An 18,699-nucleotide genomic window follows, 5' to 3' on the forward strand; every position below is an offset into this window, starting at 1 on the left:
TGTTGACTGTGCTAACATGGATATACTAACACTGGACCCAACTGGACTTTATTAAAAAAACTGAAACATGGACTCCACTCTGGACCCCACCGGTCAGTACTAACTTCTACCCCATACTCGTCCAAATCCTATTAGAATCTTATAAAAATGGATACAAAAGTACTCGATCCTACCGGGCAATACTAAACGCGAAAATGATCGGTTTAGACCCCACGGAAATATACTAAACCCCATCTCCGATGAGACAAGATGTGTTGCGGAAGACGCAGAATATACACTGGCACCAGTCCGCGGGAGACCTCGTCGTGTCGCAAGCGCAGGGTTCCGCCCCGGCCTGGCCACTGAACGATAAACAACTCATCGCCTGTAAATACTATGAATAAAATGAAGGGAGGACGTGTACGCAAGGTCATTGGATGGAAATCAGCTGACTCGCGCGCCGCGTGCAATCCGGAAATGTACACCCATAGAAACAACATCCACCTTATGGAGAGAAAAACATTTTGCAACAAGCTGGTTCACTTTGGACAACACTACATTTCAATCTAAGTGAGTATGCTTAAATACTTTTTACATAAACTTTTGTGTGTTCATTGAGATGTCTGTCAACTTTAAGTTTAAAAGGCATGGCCCTATTGTGCTTGACAGGCATCTCCATTTTAAGGGTTGGTCAAAATTAGGATTCAGTGATGGGTGCAGTAAGACAAAGAGCGAGCGGACAGCTGTCGCGGCGGCGGACACGAGAGCTGCACGCTGCATATTAAAGTTCGTTGCACAGCTGTAATCCTTCCTCTTCCCCGGTCGCCATATTACTAATTTTGGAACCCAAATTCAAATAACTTTGAATTTAGATCACGCGCTACACCTAAACGCTGTCACAAACAATATTTTAAACTCAATTATAAGGTTGAATATTCTGTTTTCTGTCCGAATTTCGGCCAGTATCGCGATTTTTATGGCACCGACGCGAGTTCATTGACCGGACATATTTTATTTCATCGCGCGCTTCCACGTACACACACAGAGACTACACACCCACACAAGCGAAGTGTCGCACCCACACAGCCGCGAGCCATCTCTGCATGTTTGCGTCCACTTCGCGTAAACACAACACACCGCTCATTTGTATTGCGAATGTAATCGTTACTATAATTAATTATCATTATTGTGTCCCTTAATTCGCGAAAACAAAAAAAAAACTACTTTTTAAAAACAAGGTATAAACGTTTGTTGGTACGCAGTTATTCAATTATCTGATACGAATCTACCGGCAATATAGTTTCAGAATCGACTTCCTTTAATACATAACCTGACTCTGACTTATATACTAATACTTTAGTTATCTGTATGAACAAGTAATACTTACACCGCGTGTAGACGAGTACGCGGAAAGGTATTTTATAATCGGCACACGGCCCAACACGTATCATAATATCTCGAGATTAACAAGCGCGTAATGTGCCTGTGTTTGCCGAATTATTCCAGTTCAACAACGGGCGAACGTCCGATCGGGAGTTCAAAATAGACGCGGACACGATCCACCTCGCTCCTCGGCGACATCAAAAAATGTCGTTACTTACCACGACCACGCCAAAACCAATTTACTACACCTAGATTATGTACCATGTATTTTTGTACAATTGCAACACCGGTCTCGATGTTCGATATTCGATTTTTGACAAATGCAACACGGAAGAGTTACGTAAACGAACTTGGAAACTTTTGAATTTGGAGCTTGTTTTTTTTTTCGGCCGTAGCGATGACACGGTGAATCACGAGTACGTGATATTTAGGATCGCACATGTCTGTATCAGATTGAGCAATATTCTGCGATGAACTTCCTTGACCCGCGCGGGCTCGTCGCCTGCACTGTGGCCTGTTTTCGGCATTGCGTCATCATAGGTCACTACCACCCTAGCCCGCCATATTTTTTGCTCATAATATTCTCCGCACGTTAGTTTCTTCCTTTGTTAGACCATTTAAACTCAAACCATCTATTTTGGTAACTTAATATAGTCGTGGCTGGTCGCGTCGTAACTTAATGTGGCGTAATTTGATTGTGATAAACTTGTGTCAGAATAAGTATTTTATTTCTCTTTTTAGGGCAAGTAGGAGTAATAAAACTCGTTATATGGTCGGACAAACTCGGATACAAGTTTCCTAAAACGATGCTTTTTGAATAGATACATACATCTGTAGAGTAAATAAAAAATATACCTTCGTGTTTCTGATGTACGATAATAATTAATCTAATCATTTTATATCTTGCGAACCATAGACAATTTATTGCGCGTCCTTTACCGACATTACGTGTGCATAAATTATTGTCATTGAACAGAGAAATAGTTACAACAACTTATAACACAAAGTCGTTTGACCCAAACCAATCAATTTTTGACTCGAGTCGAGTAAAATAAGTATATTTTTAAGTGTTTGCTTCAGATATTTGCTGTAGACTTCACAACATTATGTAAAAACATGAAATCAGGTACGACACACATACTTAACAATCAATGTTGCGACAGCTACTCAGGAATTTGCAGCGAAGTGAAGAAATAATATGCATTATTTGAAAAGAGATCGAACAACATTTTAATTTAAAAATTGTAGGTTAAAGATAAAATTACCGGATCCTTTTGAACTTTTAAATAAAGAATCGGGCGTCGAGGTTAATTCGCGGTTTGAAATAACCGATCGCGAGTTATTTATTCGTCGAGTTCGCGCGTCAGCCGCCTGCCGACATATTTGTGGTTCAAGACCAGATAATGTGTGTGTTTAACATAATCAGCTATTACGTTTCCTTTAATGTTTAACACGAAAGAATACAACTCACTCAGTCGAGCTACCTGTTCGTTTCTCGAGCCATGCAAACTGTTTCATTCTTATTCTTTATGGGGACCTAATTGCACAGCGTGGCGGTGCTCGGTCACGACACGTGAGGCTTGACATCCAGGTGACCATTACGCGAGCAGGCCGCACGGTAGCCGGCAGATGCATCCATCTACAAACCTCCACTCATTATTCTGTTCTACATGCAAATTAGACCAATAATGTTATCGATTCTTAAAATATCAACAAAGAACGTTCGTTCCATTTTTTTCTGCTACAAGTAAAAACAGCGCATGAATTGAAGTTAAAAATGTATACTTTTTGCGATGCAAAATACTGCTTGTCGCATTACAAAGGTGCAGTACAAGGTCGTATGGCAGCTGGAAGGTCTAATTAAAGGTTTTATGTTTAAATAATTAAGTGGGCAGTGCCACGGTGGGCAGGTGTCGCCTTGTTTATGCAACTATAAAATCATTATTTAGGGACATGCCAAATTACGGACGCGCATTAATAACGCTCTCCTAGGTATTATTGCTCACGAAAGATAAATCGAAATTCTCATTTGAATATTCTGACTATAGTTTTTGCCGTCGGCTTTTGAATATTGCTTGTTAGCATTTGGGTATACTTAACAGCAGATGGAATGTACTATACACTTGTCGTTCGAGCAAATATAAGTCAAACTTAATGCGCATCGATCTTGTATCTCTCTGTCTCGCATATTCAGTTTGACATTTATCAGAAAGTGACAGTTATACAAAGTATCTTATCATTAGCTTCGATTAAAACCTTATTTCTCAATTTATTTTCCTATAATTAGTTTATATTAGCTCATCCATTACAGGTAGCGGCCTGCAAATAGAACTAATCTTTACGAGATTACACACTGTCACTCGTCCACAATTTGCCTGTCTGGATACTATTTAATTCAAAGTTAATAAACTAAGTTAAACGCAAATACCAAAGTCTTAATCCAAACGTGGCATGCATTAACTACATCATAGATAATAAATCTAGAATCATTTAATGAACATATTCGTTAACGAGCAAAGAAAAAAACACATGACTTTTAATTTTCTATCAAAAATATGAGACAAGGAATGTAAGTAGAATTTTGGTGGAGTCAATAAACTTGAAAAGAACCAGTTCCGATTTGTTTGAACACAAATATCTTTGACCAAACATTAGAAAAAAAGATAATACAATATTGTCGAATAGATACCCGACTTGCTTAATTACTTATCAATGAATCGTGGAACTCCTATTTCGAATTCCATTTTTGAATTTGAATCTTAATATTCGAACGAATGTTTCCTTTGACAGTTGTCTATGATTATTGTCGAAACAATATTTCAACCATTCCTGTCATCGTTTCATCCTTGTGAGTTCATTAACCAATTAATCATATTAGCGACTAACATTTATTGAATAAAATGAACAGATCCGCCATTTAAAGCCAGTTCAATTCATTTTGGAGTCTAGAGATTACTTTTTGCAGTCGACAATGTCTTATGTCACGTCAGTCGTTAAACAAAAGAATGCAGCCTTGAGTAATTGTGTTATGACAGATTTGTCTGTTTCCTTAACTTATTAGCGTTGAAATGGCACGATTCCTTTCACTTATACCATCACAATATAAAATTAAAAGGATTGATAGATGTGTGTATGACATTTGCGTAATTCTTTCGAAACGTTTCTTCCACCTCAAATATTCGCAATTTTGAATCTAGATATTCGAAAAATTGACGTCATTAAAGTCATTAATCTAATCAGCAAACATATACGTAATAGTTTTAAAAATGTAAAAACCGCGAGCTAGTCTGATTTATTAATTCATTGGCATTATACTCTGTGCTTATCTAGAAATTAAAAAACTGCATTGTTTTATCCGCTTATCTTCCTTGGAAACTTTTCTTTTCATAGTTGCACGCGATATGTAAGTAACCTGTCATTACTATTTTAATTTCCAAGACGCTATTTTTCTATGTTCGTTGCTAGTTTAATCAAGTTTTTAGTAATAACGTGTTTCCGCGTCAAGGAGAAATTTGATTTAAACTTATTTTGCGATTCCAAATTCTACATTTTGACAGTTTAGATTGAGAATGTTTTAGAGAAGGAAACATGTGGTTTTTTGTAGAGTCAACCGACCATAAACAAATAGAGATGATAATATATAAATGTCATTTAGTATTTACGTATTTTAATTTATAATTTGACATTTAGCAGTCTCGTGTCGAACTTACAGAATGTGTTGGTCAGTAAATGCAGTCAGTGGGTCAAATATTGGCCACAGACACCTAAAATTAAATATTTATCTGCAACCTTACTTGTTACAATACAAGTTTAGTTGCATCACAGTTTACGTAACATATCGCTTGCCGTAATATCCGCGTGAACGTTCCTTTTTCAAGTGTTCCATTTGAATCGGAGTTTTATTCTTTTTTACCATTGATTTATTTGACGACCCATTTATTTATATAGCAACACGTTTTGGTGAATAGCAACACATATATCTGGATGTCATTGTTTCTATTTTTGGATTTGCTGTTCCTTTTTTAATTCCATTTACGTTATGTGTTAACCTCGTTCGTACGCATTTTTAAAGCAACAATTTAAGAAATGTTATACATAGACTTTGTTTTTAAGTAGCTACACTTTAATCTCCCGGTACATACTACTCTTAAAACATTTTTATGCAAAAACAAAACATCGAAAATGTAAAAAATTGCCTGACAATAAGCAATTAAGTTAACTTACGACAGATACCGCGAACCAATTGAGCAATTCAACCAAATCAAGATTTATTGACAGGCCAATAAATTAAAAACAGTGTCGTTCTCATTTTGCGTTCATATCCCCATTTTACTTCACTTATTTATTTAAAGTAGGCGATTACAAAGCCGGATAAAGGTTATTATAACGTTACTTGCTAAGTGGCAACCCTGATAAGTTACCTAACAAATACGTAGAGATTGCATTTGTGCGCAATCTACAGGAAAATCAAACATCACAAAACAATACATAAGTTACCCGAATTGCTACAATCTGCAAAGAGTTGGTTGAAAAAATGTAACTTGCAAAAAACCGTTTTATATTTGCAAATTAGAGGGAACTTGACATAAAAAATCTTTCGCTATTTTATTTAAATGGGTGGCGATCACAATGTCACATATTCCAATAATATGGGGCCATTATTAAAAATGGTGTGGGTGTTAATTTTGGTCATAGACGATACCTTTTCCTCTATGTTTTCTGGCAGCCACATTGGCTACTGATAGATTCGTCATCGATCAAAGTCATTGACACGGCTGCAATGGACGCAGATATACTAGGATATTATGAGAGCACAGGCGTTCACTCAACTCTCGCGGGCCGCGGTGCATCCACCTTATCACGTTCGCAAGAGCTAGCACCAAAAACCATTGCGAAACAAATATCGAACATTTTTAAAATTCAAATCGTAATCAAAACATCTACCGATGTGTTTGTCGTGTCTATTAGATAAGAGCAACATTTAGATAACGCACACTAACAAAACTAGAACGTGTGTGACTTCGTAAACTCCTCCACGCTACTGCTCGCCTAGTACCCGAAACATAGAAACTGCTCACGAACGAATCTGAAACACAACATGAACGCAACTTTCACATGTGGAAAATCGTACACAAGTGCAAAATGTACATGCGTACACAGCGCATGCTCTCATTCTACGTGTATTTGGTCGAATGCCTGTGTGTTGTGTAGTGAAAACGCTTTCCTCGTACAACACGTATAATATGTATGTATGTACGTGCATAAGTGGCAGTATCTCATAGTAAAGGAACGCGTGTTAATAGCAAAGTTGTGTTTCCGCATAGGCAGTTCGTAGAGGCAACGAACATGAACGTGTGAAGGCTTGCCCCCGTGTGAACACGAGAGCGTCAACCTTACGAATTAGAAAAAAGTCGCTTTACGCCTCGCCTCGACGCATACTTACCGCCGGATTTTATATTTATACATTCTTAAAACTAGGCTCTTACTAAAATTAAATGCCCCAATTAAAAACTTAAAATTCTAGCACCCACTAGTTAATACCTAGAACAGATTAAATTAAATCTAAAGCTTAAATTGCTAGAAAAAATATCGAAAAGTGCTTCCTACGTCAAAATGTCGTCAGTCGCTGTGATTGTGACGCGCCTACACGCGCTCACGCACACCTCCAAGCGAGCCCACGTACGTCTGTGTATATAGCTACAACATTGAAACTTCGTACGTCACAAGTTGGCCTCCCGCAATCTCTGCGAGCCTGGTACCTCGTCTCCCCGTAATAAGCTGAAGATAACTCGCTTTTCTTGATCTTACAATAAAGGAAGGCATTATTTTAGCTTCCGTGTTCTTTTTTTAGATAAGGATTAAGAAAATTTAATCCGAATGTATTAATAATCATGTTACCACACAAGCTTTTAAGTATTCTCGGTATATTTCTAACAAAACCATGAATGGTATTTATTAATAAAAAAATGAACCCAGGTTTAAATCCCAGTCTCCCATTTAGGCAGGTCGCGAGAACCTGCAAGTCCTTTCATGTGACTAACACTAGCACTCGGTATTCAGAACTGCTGAGAAGGCACGATGCTTGAACGTTCGAAACGCACAACTCCTATCAATTCTGCTCGCCTGGTACTAAGTGTTCTAGTTGACGATCCGAGCGGTCACAAGATGACGATCGTAACTCGAGAACTTTAATCGATTCAATGCTTAGTTTTAATGAGATGAGATGAGTAATATTTTAATTATAAAAAAACACAACTAAGAAAAGAATAATGTACAACTGAAACTGAATACTAAAACAGCGCCCAGCCGCGCACCGCCATCTGTTATCGACTAGCGTCAAACTATTAAATTTATGATCATACTGGACTGAGACAGTATTTTTTTCTTTGGATACACAGTGTATGCGAGTGTACAATTTGAGGGATTATTTAAGGCAATGTGTCGCCAGGTTTAATTGAACAATGACAGGTGCACGGAGCCTGCCCCAGCCAAGGATGACTACTGGCGGCCGGTGCGCACTGGGACAAATGCCGGGAAATATTGCCTAGTTTTTTGCCCTAGGACATGAGCGGGACATGCAGCGCACAGTGCACTTCTATTATAATTAGTGTCTTTATCAGTAGATTGTAATTGGATGCGTCGCGTTAAAAACTAGATCCTTTGTGTTCCAGAATGTGAGGCAATTGTGAATTAAAATGTAGAGCCTGACAACTGCCGACCATTATAATTTTAAATATACACTCATTTTTGCCGTTCGATAAAAAAAGGAAAACGTCTTATCCGCAAATGGCGGAAACTTTGAAAAACGAAACTTCGAACTCAATTGTTTCTCGCATTCTAAATTTAAAATCAACCTGTAAACACGTTTTTAGGGTTGTACCACGTTCTAATATCACTTATACGTAAAAAATTACGTGTCCGTGAAATAAATATAAAATATACCAACCGAATCTTTAAGGTTCATGCAAAAGGTTCGAGCGTGTAATTTTTATAGTATGTCCGGATACGATAAAAAACAACCTGCCCTTAACAATTTAAATAACAAAGACCCAAAAATCCATTCGCCAACAATTACTTGTGCAAATAGACAAATGGAAACAATTTAGAAACAAATGACCACTTTTTGCAATGTGGATTGTTAAAAAATGCCATTGCCAAAAAAGCATTAAAACAGCCTTGTAATAAACTGCAATGGTTTTCGGCTGTCCTAGGTGGTCGGGCGTTTTGCAAAAAAGCTATTATTCTTTATGGTTATTGTTCAATTGTCATAAAAATCAAAGAGGATGCCGCAGTGATGTTTTTTGAGTTTGGTGACAACAACTGAAACTTTTAAAAGAGCGGATAAAATTTTAAATATGTAAAACAAGAACTTTAATACTCTCCAAATCACAAACTAACAAAAGTATGGCAACCACACAAAACAAAAATCGAACACATCCATAGACAACAGAAACAAAACTATTTAATAACCTAATACTATAACCTAAACTTCTATAAAACTGGCACTAGTTTGCTGAAATACGTACGTACAAAAAAAGTTATAAATTGTCTGTGGCGACCACCTGACGACATGTGTCATGTGACCAACATTAAACAGGACGAGTTTAGTATGTATTAGCTTACAACAGGTATTTAAGGCTAAATGGACGAACGAGACGCTGACAGTGTGTCAAATGATAATATTAACTAAAGGACATTTAAGTAAGCAGCATAGACTTTAATAAGTATAACATTCATAATATTATGATACTACATATTATATTACATAAAGAACTTCTATTTTTATTATATTTAATAAATATTATGACAGTTAGAAAGAGATGGCAACATTGCAGATAGGCGGGACAGAGCTAGAAAAAATATCGTAATCGATTTTAAATACAAATTATAAAAACCATTCTATTTGCATTAGTACTGGCTGCATATTATAATGTTATGTGCCTAGTTAAAATAAAAACCGTTTTTTATTTTATTCTATTTAACTAACGCTCACATTAAAAAAAAATATTAACAGGATGTTAACATGGTATATATTCTGAAGCCCTCCTCAATAGATGGGCTATCTAAGCCTGTTTTTTTTTGTCACCTCACTACAGCTTAAATTAAAATCTTCTGCTTAATGATATTAGTACTATTAATCTTCATTTTGACCAACCCTGTATCACTTGTGTAAAACTGTTCTACCAAAGAATATTGATGTATTTCTACAACATGAAACTAATGTTTTTCTCTTTCTTTCCAGATGTAAACGCGACCATCGGCCTTCAGTCTCACATCATCACTAATCATCATCTTCATCTCCACCATCACCAAATCCAATCTCATCATTACTTCATTAAGATAAATACTCATTAGTAAATAATGTTTTATACGACTGATGTTATTTTCACAAGAAATAATTGCACATATCTTCATGCATTTGTATTTTATATAAATTATTATAATTTTGTTGTAAGCCGATGCTACTTTGTTGATATGAGTTTTTTTTTTAATTTTTGTATTAAAAAAGTAACATCACTATTAGTTTAAGTAAATTGAATGACAAGCAAAAAGAGGCAAAGGGTATTTTGAATGGTTTTCTTCACACAGACTGTACATTATTTCGAGAGACCTTCAAAAATTGACCGCAAACATATATATAGAAAAAAATATTAGATATAAGACCCTAGTTTATGATTTTGGCTCCTTGAATACGTAACTTCCAACACAATTCGAGTTACCATGTTATACCTTCCGCTTGATAAAGTGTAAATAGAGTTGCAACGCTTTTCCAATGCTTCTTGTTGGCTCATAGATTCTATGTTTAATTTTCGTCTTAAATTAGCATATTCTATTATTATGTAGATAAATTAGATAAGACTGTATTAACTTTAAGCGGCTATTTTTTAAATTCAGTGTTGCCAATTAAGACTGAATTAATAAAAATTAAAGGATAACCTCTTTCGTCCTTCTTATGGTAAAAAGGCCCAGAAAGGATCCCACCCTACAAATTTTGAAAATTATGTATTTTTAAGCAAGTAAAGGCATAATATAGGGGGTAATAAAGATGTTTATATTATTTTGAAATTGAGTTTTTGTTTTTTTTCCACTTTTCCTATTTATATAATATCCATTCAAACTACTGTTGTTATTTTCAAATTGGCAAGTAAGTATACTAACAACTACTTTAACTCCGTATCAGGGAACAGAATAAAATACTATTATTTTACTTTCATCAATATTTCCGCACACATCGAACGACCTACTATAAAATTCTTATAACTTGTTATTTAGTACTAAAGACACAGCTATAAACATAAACAAATTGACTTCAATAAAAAAACCTCGAATAAAACATACATACATATAGCAAAGATCCACAAATCAACAATCATTTAACATTACGCAAAAGACAAACACTCAAGAAAAAAAAATACTTCAAACAGGCCGGCGATATTGGCAAAAACAATAGGAACCCTCGCAAAACTGACAAAGGGACTATTATAAACAATAATAGATGCATATACAACAATTGGCACACACTTACGCAAATTAGAAACACAAGAAAACCTCCTTTCTTCGTCATATTGTTGTTATTTGCGAGCATCAGGTAGGTCTTCCAGTGCAAGCGCAAATTACGAAAAATATAAGCGGGTTTAAGCTTTGATGTTTAAGATAAAGGTATAGATGAATCTGAAGATGATAAAAATAGTATAAAAAGCTTTAAGACATAAGAAATTCTGATAAATAAGTCAATTCCTGCTCAGGCAATCGTTGTCACCATCAGAATTTTCCAAACTATGGTGAAGTTGGTTTCTAGTCTAAGCAGATACAGCTAAGTACTAGTGTATTTGAAGGGCTTTACATAAAACCTGGGCCCCAATTCTGCTACGGCCGATGAATGAATGAAATTTGGCTTAAAATGTCAATTTTCGTATTATCTTAAGCATTTTTCTACACAATAATTGTAAATTCAGTACGGGACGGTATACTCAAGGTCAATACCATTAACTTCCAATTATTGTATTGGCAAAATACTTAAGAGAATAGGAATAATTTCAAACTTAATCCAATTGCCATTCATTCATCCGCCATTGTAAAATAGCAGAATCGGGGCCCTGATTCTAGCATTTAGCAATATAAAAATCATCAAATAGTCCCTCGTGTACCTTGTGTATCTATCATGAATAAAGACTTAGGATATTAGTGCCTTAATCTAACTATAGATACTCCTTACTTTAATATAGAACACCTTACAAAACCTCGCCAATATTCGCACTTACGACCATAACCTAGGTCAACACATTGCACAGCTAATGACAAACACTAATTGGTTGAGGTATCTATAAGCGATGACGCCACACCCGCCTCGACCAATCACAGCGCGGTAACTGTTGTTAATGGCAATCATTGAGCATTGATATTGTGAGTTTTTGAGGTCAATGTGATGGTATTGGTCATGTTTTGAATCAAAGATTTTGAATCAAAAGGTAAAAACGGGACAATGTAATTAAGGTTCCGCTGTCTGTCCTTCCATTTGGCTGTATCTCATGAACCGTGACAGGACAACAGTTGAAATAATGATTCACAGATGATGTACCTTCTTGTGTTGTAGCTAAAACTAAAAACAACAAATCGAAATCAAGATCGAGTTAGAGCAAAAGTTTAATTTGATCAATTTGATGGGTCATATGTGATTTTTCAATTTCACATGACGTCACTCCTAGCTAAAAATTGTATCACTTGACATAACCGAGTGTTATCATTTTAACCTTTTTTTATGTAGCTGACGGAATAAATAGCCTATCCTCCTATAACTCCAAGTTGATTTTAAGATTCAGGGCTTCTAAAACTGACTTAACATTTTGTATGAACATTAAGTATGTTTAAAGCTTATCAAAAGTTCTTTTACTTACAGAAATATACAGAGACTTTAGAAAGTAAATCTTATTTAAATACATTTAAGGCTTAAAACAACAAGCAACACGCATTACATTATCACCGCAATAATTATTCAAAACTCTACAAGATTATAAAAATAGAGTTTTAGACAACATTTTAATATTTCTATTAGTCTACTAGCTGACACGGCAAACTTCCTTCTGCCGGACTGATTTGTGAATCTAAGCCATCTAGGGTGCCACCCAAACGCATACAAAATAACATCCAAATCGATCCAGCCGTTTAGAAAGCGTTCAGTACCATACACGCGAACATTAGAACTCTAGACTACATACAATTCTTCTTACTACTTATTATTTAATACAAAAGAGTCGTGTATTAAATAATTTACATATAAAAAATGTTTTGTTTTTATTCTTCTGTCAGTATTCAAGTTTATAAGTATGAAGTTTAACAGAATGGTCGTTACTGATGGGCACTAACCAACACGCATTACGTGGCCTATAAAAATGTATTTACTGAATCATGTATATTCATAGATGAAATATATAATATATGATGGCCTAAGGCACATTTTAAACTAGCTGTTGAATGCGGGTCCGCCCGCTTCGAATCGAAAATGATGCCACGGGAACATAAAATCGGTATAAAACCTATGTGTTAATCTAGGTTATATAACTATCTGAGTACCAAGCTTCGTCTAAATCCATTCAGAGGTGTTTGCGTGAAAGAGGAACAAACATCCATACATACAAACTTTCGCGTTTATAATATTAGTAGGATTGGCGAGTAAAATCGTGCGAGTACGAATACATTGCTGTTTCCAACAGCTCTGTATCAAAAGTGATTTAACTTCGCCGGCAATGTATTGCAACTTGATCAATATTCCCGCATCGTTTAAATAAGCTTAAGAATGGTTTAGATTGAGCTTATCATATAAATCTAAGACCTATTATGGTCGCCGATTACTTAATATAGGTACAAGTTTTTTCTTTAATTTTATGTTGGCCATCAAAACATTAATAATGAAAAATGTGTTTTAAATATCTATACATGAATATGCAATTTCCAACGTATATATTTTTCTAGCCCTTTTTGGTCACTAAGGCAAAGAATATTTCAATATTTTTGTGTTATTTTTACGTTTAACTCAAAAACAAACAAGTTCTTATCAATGTTTTGTAATATAAAATAAATAAGTGCTTATCAAAAATTAATGTCATATGGTTTTAACTCTCACATTATGATATACGTTATGACGTCATACTGTACCTGAATTCGTGGACTTTGACATCACAATAGAAAAATAAGTCCTTTATTTTTCTATCAAACAAATACAAATATAGAAAACCTATCTGTCTCTTATAACGTCTTTATTTAACTCGTTTCCTGACTTTGGCAAGGATGAAGATGTTTTTCATGACGCTTTGTAAATTATGTGTATTGATATTAAGATTAACATAGTTTTAAAAAAGTAAATATAACTTTGTATTATTGTAAAAAATATAAAAAACTAAATCAACTTTATCACAAATCTAAGTTATCATTTGACTTAAACAAACAAAGGCACACACTATCAAAGACTAGGAAACCAGACAAACAACAACGCCTTCCCAACACGAAACAAATATAAATAACATTACTAGGGGCACATAAATCATAGATGCATGAGAAAGGTCAACCGTTAGTTCTAAATTCCGAACCTGCCACGGGTAATCGCGACTGCTCAGATACGAGTGACTGTAATAAGCCATTATCGAAGTACTAACCTTTGATGAATCGTTTAGCGGTACCCATGTAAGCTAGCCGCCTATGTAGGGTTGGGACCCGTTAAACATAGATCTAGGGATGTGTGCGGAGGTTTGTTTTTGTATCGATTGTTTTGGTTGGTGATTTTTTGCTGTGTTTTTTTTGGAAATATATTGAGAAGTATGTTAAGGGTTAGTGTGTATTTTGGAAGTAAGTAAAAGTTAAACTTACTAATAGACAATTGATAAATACAAAACAAAGAAATACTTTATATGTAGTTGCTAGTTTTTTTTACTTTTACAAACGCTCCTCAAGGTTGTAGTAGTATACAGTACACTACGTCAGAAAATAAAAAGAAAACATAAATATCAAACTAAAAACAAAACAACCAAAATCAAAACAAATCACTACTAAATTACTCTCAACCAAAAAAAAACATCAAAAAATCGTAATCGATAATACTACAAGTATCGATAATCGATATCCGCGTAGCCCAGCCCGCGACAGGATCAGGGATACGCGGCCAGTGGCGCAGTGGGTCGCCGGCCGCTCGGAATGCGGAAGGCCGTCATCTGCGCTACACCCCGCGCGACCATGGGATTTGTCGAACCCACGATAACTGTACCGGCGATCATTAGATAGCCCTTTGTAGTTCATGCTGCCCTGGTACCGAGTGCGCGCTCAAATACATCAGATTTGATAGGTTTATTCATGTACTTCAGGTATTTTTCCATTTTAAATGAAATCTTTTGTGTTTTTTTAACGCTATGTTATTGACTATTTTAATGTATTAAAGAATAATGGTCTTGCTTATAATGATCATTTTTTTTAAGACAAGTGAAAGGATTTTAAAACAAATACAATTAATGTAATGTTATGCGTAAAACAAGTGCACTTTTTAATTATACAGGAGTCAAGCTGTGTAACTTTTGAATATCGAATAAATTATATACCATGCTCTTTTTTCAAGCCACAAAAAAATGGCCAGTATGATAATTTTAGCTCTCATTAATCGATTACAAACAAAAGATAAATTAAAGTTCTCGATTCAACATTCAATTCGAGTTCAAAAGGTGAAGTTCGAGACCTTTGACCGTCTTGTTAAGATCTTAATGCACAGTAGTCTGCAATAATTACTTTCCGTTAAGTTTTATTAACTATATTTGGTAAAATCGTGATTTAATGTCAGTTGGGTTGAATGCCGCGGCCACTAACAGGTGCCACTTGACCTTTCATTGTTGAACAACATTTCACCGAGACATTGATTTTATGTATTCTTGAATTTGGGCCAAACTTTCGTTAAGGCATTTTTGTATTGTGTTACTTCCTTACGATCTCCGATCAATCGGAGAATTGTAATTATTCGAAGTTACGAGTAAAACCTTGACCTCATGATACATATTTAAGACAATAAGCAAGCTAACTATTACTTATCTTATCAACAACACATACGCATAAACTTTCCTTGCAATTAAAATTAGCTGCATACAACCTATTTACCAAAAACCTCCTTTTGACCTCCACGTTTCTAATCCATTCACACTTCAATCTCAAGACACATCTCATAGCTTCGTTCCCGTGTGTACCGGTATTTAACGGTACCTATATAAAATCATTCGTAGGGCAGCCGATAAAAAATGGAGCCTGTCGGTCCTATCACCCAAAAAACTATAGTCCTGTTACGAAGGGTTAGTGACCTTCAAGGGTGGAACGACCTATTTAGATCGAGCTGTCATTATGGGATGGACAGGACAAGCAAGGTATAAGGTATCTATTTAGATATATTTCAAATGAATTAGGATTTTTTTTGTTTGGTGTGGAATTTTGTTGCTTTTTCTAATTTGATTTGCTTTGATTTGAAATGCTGGTTTAATAACAGTTGAAAGTCACAACGATTATAACTGATGTTTGTGAATTGCATGTTTTGATTCTAGATAATTCTACTTATCTACTGCGAATATTGTTAAAAATGCAATTAATATGGGAATCTTTAAAAATAACGTAACAAACGAAGCGAGATAGAAATATTAAAATAAATTTCTTAGCTTCTAAATGGACGACACAATTCATATACATGTCAATTGATGTAAGGCTTAAATAACCACTGCCTAAATAAAACAAATCTAATTAAAATCTACAATATTCATTATTCTTCAAATGACATTAAGATTAAATTAAAAATTAAGTAAAACAATGCAATAATTACAAAACATATTTCCCCAGTGCCTTATCTATGAAGCTATTAAACTTCTTGGTATGTGTATTATTAAAATCTAGTAAACCAAAGAAATAATGAATTCATATGACCGATATTGTAGCAGTAATGTAATATTGACGACTATCGCCTTAGCACAATCTTAATTAAACAATCAAAATATTAAATAAACCGTTTACGAAAGGACTAGAACAAACGAACGATTTTTATAAAATACTATTCGGTATTTTGACAAATATTTCGTCAATTCCGATGCTTTTATATCGAATGACATTTTCTTCAAATCGATATTGGTTATCGATAAGGAGTAGTGATGATTGTAAGAATCGATTGTTAGATTAAATCTTATGTAGGTTAGTGCCAGCAAGTGACAAGGATACATTTAATGCTCTATAAAATGAATGTAACCTTCAGGATATTTCTTGAACGAAGTATTTTAACGAGTTTGATACATGAATACGTATTACTGCCTCTTACCTTACTTTGTATAATAACAGTAGAGCCTAGAGCCTCTGGAGCCAAGTGACGTTTTAAAATCCTTATCGACAAAAGAAAACGGTCAAATGACATAACGTAACGAAACGACATATTTTAATACCTACTTGAGCGTTATTTATTGTAGTAGACAATTGAGTACCTATCCAATATTTTTCTAAACTTACCTGGCGGAATCAAAATATTTTTTTAGTCAAATACCCTAATGTAGTAATATCACTTGGCTACAGAGGCTGTTCCCTTATTAACATATAACAGATACATAATTATACGAAACAATTAACCATCACTCTCGATTGCAAAGCGAGTACAAACGTAATCGATACAATTATTAATTCAACGAAAATGATAGCAATTACTTATACCTTTTATAAAGTCGCATACAATGTGTAATTCTGGTACTGGCTTTATGTAACAAAAATAACCACCACCTGCCCTTTAAAAGTCGAGTTATGTAAGATAAAGATATTTTATCGATGGTCTGTACTTTTTATCTGCAACTAATTTCAGCTTTAGCTCTGTTCTATACCAAGGATGTAATTTAATATGGCTGGAGGCTTAACACTAACTCTTAAAGCGAGATCCTTATATTTGTTAGAAAGAGACACCGCTCTACTTCATATACCTCTGTCCCGCTTCAACAACTGCGTTAATTATACTTCGAGATTCAGTGTTGTTGTTATCTTTACTCGGCTAGCAAACCCAAACGACATTAAACATCTTAACAAATGAAACGAATTAAAAATGGCAATTAGCAGAGACAAATGTAGAGTTGATCCATAGACGTGACGTATTGACTTCAGGTGACAATTTGAGAGGGAAATAAATTGTCTTTGGACGTTCCAAATTTTTATTATCTGTATTTAAAGTCGATTTAACGTAATTGGGTAGGAGAGGAAAAAATAAATAAAGAAGGCTGTATGCTGTAGAGTTTTATACAGGTGCAATTGAGCTCTTAAATAGTGTTCATTTTAAGTCCTATTTTAATCTCTTGAAGCGTGTCTGGTATCTCGTTGTATGTATAAAAAGCGGGAAATTTATTCACTTATCATTTCGTTCATGAGTACCTAGAATACTTAGTAGTTATGTGTTGATTTCCTTTAGCCGTTTATTTAAATTAGTGCTCTGTTTTCAAGATAAAGTTTTGTGGTTTAATTTTGTAGAGACTGTGTATTTTGAAGTTGCATTGTTACATTTTGTCGTAAAAACTATTTAATAATGATATACAACGGTTTTAAACTAACACTATAGAAAAGTCTTTATCAGCATATGTCAATATATTTGTTAAGAATTTGTTGATTCCTCAAAAGAGGTATATATATTTCTACACGTTTTATGTAAACGATAAATAAGACACTAGGTAGGAGTCAGCAAGGAATAAGTAAGCCTCTTATAAAAGAATGGCTTAAATTATTCCTTTATTTTCTCGTTCCATTGCATAAAATACTTTTAGAAGACCATAAATATAAAACCTTAGTGCAAAGTCTAGTCTAAAACCAAACTTAATTAGTTATAATTAAGAGGACTTGACAATCATTTAAACTTTAATTGTGTAGCGTAGGCTTGTAGTGCATTTTTTATGCTAATTCCGTTTTTATATCTCAATTTAGACTTGATCAGAAAATACCATTCATAAAAACTACGTTTTAGTGTTTGTAGGAAAAATAAAGGTGAAGGTAGTTCAATATTTTGTGTCTATACCCCGCGTCCTTAAAACTCGAAGTCCGAAGTCCTTTAAGAAATCAAAACAGAGTCGAGTACATTCATTCTGGTAACCAAACAACTCGCTTATGAGAAATACATACAACGTTGTACCCGTGCTCGTCTAATGTTCCCGAAATAATACCGTGGAGCGCCTCGCGTTCGATCAAACGCTTTTAGTCCTTTACCGGTCCAATAAAAACTCCTATTAATTGCGTAAGCACATGTAATAAACTTTTGGATTGGTTAAAAATAACCGAGTCAGGCGCACCACCGATCGCCACAGTATAAATTCT

At 34.8% G+C, this 18,699-nt stretch overlaps 1 long non-coding RNA gene across 1 annotated transcript; it reads left to right on the forward strand.

Moving 5' to 3' along the window:
* Positions 1–6: 6 nt before the first annotated feature.
* On the forward strand, positions 7–9,676 carry LOC113495336. Its single transcript, XR_003400708.1, has 2 exons — positions 7–549; positions 9,605–9,676. It is a non-coding gene; the product is annotated as an uncharacterized LOC113495336 (long non-coding RNA).
* Positions 9,677–18,699: the final 9,023 nt, after the last annotated feature.

The sequence above is a fragment of the Trichoplusia ni genome, chromosome 6, assembly GCF_003590095.1.
Source record: "Trichoplusia ni isolate ovarian cell line Hi5 chromosome 6, tn1, whole genome shotgun sequence".
NCBI classification, from domain to species: Eukaryota; Metazoa; Arthropoda; class Insecta; order Lepidoptera; family Noctuidae; genus Trichoplusia; species Trichoplusia ni.